Source organism: Crocodylus porosus, unplaced genomic scaffold (assembly GCF_001723895.1).
Source record: "Crocodylus porosus isolate Cpor-Errol unplaced genomic scaffold, CroPor_comp1, whole genome shotgun sequence".
Taxonomy (NCBI): Eukaryota; Metazoa; Chordata; order Crocodylia; family Crocodylidae; genus Crocodylus; species Crocodylus porosus.
Window position 1 is genome coordinate 21,522,107 of NW_017728886.1, and position 4,807 is coordinate 21,526,913.

Below are 4,807 nucleotides of genomic sequence, written 5' to 3' on the forward strand. Positions count from 1 at the left end.
ATAAACCTCTTGGCTTCTCAAATTTTTTTTTAGGTCAATCTCATGTTGTTTTGAGGTGTACCTCATAATTTTGGAATTCTTGCATCTGGTAATACTGTTTTTTAGAGTATGTTTTTATCTTATCTTGTTTTTATTTCATCCTCATCCTCACTTCCAAGTATATTTTTTCATTTTATTGAATTGCATAGGTAGTTACTATATCTCCCCAGCCTCTCCTTTTCTAAGTCATTTTGATTTTTATTGCGTTCTTACTTTTTATTGATTGCCTTGTCCCTCTTCTCATAAATTTTCTCAATTTATGGATGTCTCTTTGTCCACCAGACATTAGTTTATAGAGTAAAAAAGATGAAAGGTAATATCAGGGCTTTTCACTGGTCATCTCATGTAAGCTAGTTTGTTTTCCATCCAGAGCCTATTGAATAAGGTTTAGGCTGTTGATTATTTACCACCAAAGTCAGGAGGAGGCCTGCTTTTGATATAATGGGCATATCTACATGTGCAATTAGCACATAGCAATAAACTCTAGCACAGTTCATACTGAAATGTATTGCTCCCAGGCACAGTGTTTACACATGAGCCCAGAACCACAGCACATTGAGGCAGGGTGGTGCAGCCCCAGTAGTTAGGTGTCCTCCGGGGTAAGCCTCTCAGCTGGGGCTGCTCCAACCCAGCTCAACATGCTTCACAGAGGCTGGGCCACAAAGGTGCTAGTGTCCTGGTCAACCCTGTCACTGCTTACATGTGTGTTTTTCTGCATGTAACTATTAGGGCTGTGCAAAATTTTGCCAGAAGTTTCATTTCAGTGCTGTTTCGACTCGTTTCAAGCTTGAAACAGCAAAATTGAAATGAAACAGAGAGCTTCAAAAACAGCCTTGAAACAAAATGAGACGAGTCAAAAGATTTCAAGTTTTGAAGCTCAAGCTGGGCTTGCCTGCAGGGAAACAGAAACTAAAGTAAGGAGAGGGAGGGGAAAGAGTGGAGGGGGAGGTGGTGTAAAGGAGTGCTCTCATTAGTGACTGCGTAGCTGGCCAGTAACTATCACCCTTCCCTGAGGTCCCTTGCAATCCCAGTGTTGTGGGGGAGGGATAGAAAAACTGCATAAAAGGCATCATTGTTTGAACTGCCCTGCTTTCTACCTTGGTGTCAGTTGAGTGAGGGTGCACCTTAACACACACACAGTGTCACCCACCCATGTCATGAGTTTTGCCTGTCAGCATCTAGAGGTGCAGGGCCCCAGAACCCAGAAACCTTGAGCCTATCTCCTTGAAATCTGGCAGGCTTCATGGCCACAGCAGGGGCTAGCATCCCTGCAGTTTTGATCCCACAGTAGCTTAACACATACACATGACATGAGTTTTCCTCTAACCCCTGCACTTATCATCTTGAAACTTGGCAGGCTTCATGCCCTCAGAAGGAGATACCATTCTTACAATTTTCATTCAAATCAGGCCAGAAATGACAAAGTTATAGGCTGTTTTGAGTTTCCCCATTATGGTGTATGAGTGAAATATCGAAACAGTGTTGAAACAGCAAAACTGTTTCAACGAAACGAAACGAAACAGAAGAGCAGTTTTGAATCAAAATGAAATGCTGTTCTGTCAAAACCTCAAAATGCAAATCGAAATGGAATGGTGCCATTTTGCACAGCCCTAGTAACTACTCCTCTGTGGGATAGTACCAGACAGTACTAATCCACAGCAGAGTTAATTAGTTTACTGTGTCCTAATAGGGTCATGCATAAAGATGGTAGTGCTTTAACGTGGAGCTAATTAGTTAGCACCACAGTAAAATGCATGTTTAGATGCACCCAATGGGTACAAGATCAGAGCCTAGATTAGATATATATTATTTGGTACATTCTAGTAATTAATGCTTTAATAACTTGTTCACTATACAATGAGTTAAAGTTTCTGGGCAATATTGGGAAAAAATGTCAGAGGTCTGTACACAAAAACATATGACAAGTTTCCTCACATTTATAAGCATAAGGTCAGTTCCTATTTCACACTCATGCACCTAAATGGCACATGCATAGTTGCATAACTGAAGATTTAGGCACTTAAGCACAGTTTGGGTTCCAGTATAACTATATTCACCTCGTGCTTAATTCTGTGAAAGCTCAATTGACTGCATTCTGGCTGTGTAAGTGCCTGGGAAAACTGAATTGCTCAGGCAAGCATACAAACATGCCACATAAGCCTTGAAAATTTAGTCACAGGTATTAGATGGTAGAGAAGGAGAAGGTCCTCCTTTCCCAAGGAACAGGAGACCCAAGTTCATGGCCCTTCTCCTGTATGTCAGCATGTGCTAGCCACCAGGCCATAGACTAGGCATTGCCCAGACAGCTTTATCAATGCTGTTTATCTACTGTATCCAACAGATATTAAATGCAAAGTGAGGTGCGCCAGTTTCAGGAGTGCTTTGAATGCTACCGGCCATACCTAGCTTGTGACTTCACTTCAAAGTAGAAGATAACCATTTAAATCCATAAGCTACGTAAGCAGAAGTTGGAAGAGCCCTGGCTCATCTCATCCCCCATTTTACTTCCAGCAGGTATGTGCATGAGGTGTTCGTGTTCTACTACAGGTTAAACAGAATCCAGATTGTACATAAGTACCATCAAGGTCCATTACATAGCTTCTTAAGTCCCACTTAGACACATGCAGGTGAAATAGTACTTAGCCCATAGTTGCCAAAACTGTACAATATCACATGTCATCCAGGCATCCAAACATCTAGATAAGCATTTTTCTTTTATCTGCATGTGCTGTTAAAGCAAATATATATCCAGGTAGGAATAAGAAATTAGAATGGTTTTGCCTAAGGATTCCAGATGCCTATATTCAAATATCTGACTAGCTAGGTCTCAGTTTTTTAGTTCATAGTTTCCTTGTTTAATGTGAATGTGGCATCCCAGTTGCTTAAGACAGTGTTTTAGTTATCTAAATGATATTACTTTAGTGTTTGCAGAAATTCAGGATATTTTCTATTGTCATCTATTTAAAGTAAAGTGATGTGGTTATGGTGACCACTACAGTTCTAGGGTAAAACTGTAGATAGCTTACATCTATGTCTCCTTCATCACCCATATCTACACTGTTATAACACTCCAGCTTTTACATGCTTACCTGATAGGATGTACATAGGCAAAAACCCGTTATCCCTTCTCTAACCCGATGCATCTGTTTTAGAATATATTTATGAAGTACACTGGAACTGTTGCTTAAAAAGCAAAGACACATGAATCTGCAAGTACAGACTTTCCAATCTATTTTTCATAAGCATGGATCAATCCTTGGTTAAAGTAAGCAGCACTGTTGTGTTCTAGAACTCTGGGAATTAGAGATTAGGCCAAAATTGGAAAATTGTCACGTACACCTGAGGATCTGTCTAGCCTTGTTTAATAACAGCCACAATCTTCTCCCCTTTTTCATATTCTAAGACATAAACAATGGAACGACCTTTTTTCAAACATACACATTTCTTGATCTTCCCTGATTCTTTTTGACTTTTGAAAACAATATATTGGATCACATTCCATCCCAGTATCATCCCTCCATCTTTTTTGTAAACAAAAGGAAAATCATTAATTTTGCTCCCTCCTGCTGTCCTCTTTAATAAATTATTAGGACTGGGTGAGATGGAATCATTTCATTTTGACCAGTGTCTTGACATTTCAACAGAACAGTGTTTTATTTCGACTTTTGTTTTGAGTTGAGATGGCCGTTCCCTTTTGTTCCACCAAATTGTTTTGCTGTTTTGACCCTGTTTTCAAATGTTGCCCATAGGATATAATAGGGAAGGTCAAAACAGGCTATAACTTTGCCATTTATGGCCAGATTTGGATGGCCAGATTTGTCATTTAGGGCCAGATTTTGGATCTTTTCATTGGTGCCACACAGTGGGACCAGACTGTGTCAGGGACTCTGCACTTCCATACAAGGCTAATTTACTCTGCCACCATGCTGTGTGCTTCCTCCCTGCAGAGGGGCATTAGAGCAAGGGCATCTCTCCCAGCTACACCTGCTGTATGTACATCCAGAATCCACTGGGATAAAATCCTCAAGCTGGGTGCCACAGCACTGTGGGGTGTCTTGAGATCCTTTTAGTGGTGCCGCAGGGTGCCACACAATGTTAGCACTGTTAGGAGTGCAAACATGATCCACCAGATAAGCCCAGAGATTTCCAAAAGAAATCCAGAGTGTTTAAAACCACACTGGCATATTGCAGCCCTTCAAAGTTCTTTACAACAGAAGAATTGCTCTCATATTTTTCTGTACTCACACAAGGGAAGACTAAAAGCTTGCATTTTTCATGGGGTGCCTTGAGCCTAACAAGGTTGAGAACCACTGCACAAGGGAAACTGTCTAACAGGCTGCCCCGAGCTGGAAAACCAGGCCCCACATATGCAATCCTGCCTCACTGGTAGGCTGCAGATGGAGGATCTCAGTGGTGCTGTAAGGCTTTTGAGGACTGGATTGCATGAAATTTTGCAGAGCTTGGGCGCAGCAAAGGATGCAGTCAAGCTGGTTATCAGTGCCCCATCCTAACACACACCTCCATAGCACACATAGCTTTTTCACTCTGGTTATAGACTCCTTTTTGGCTAAGCGCAATGGCTCAGTGATTACAAGAGTGGGCTAGAAATCCAAAAGTATTTCCCTGTACAAAATCAAGTCCTGTCCACAGGAGAGGCTTGTTTCTTGAAGAAGGGCATTGGACTAAATGACCAACGCTTGCTTTATTCTTTATTCTTCTGTATTAAGTGACTGCTCTCTTTTCTCCACAGCAGCTGGTGCCAGCGTGC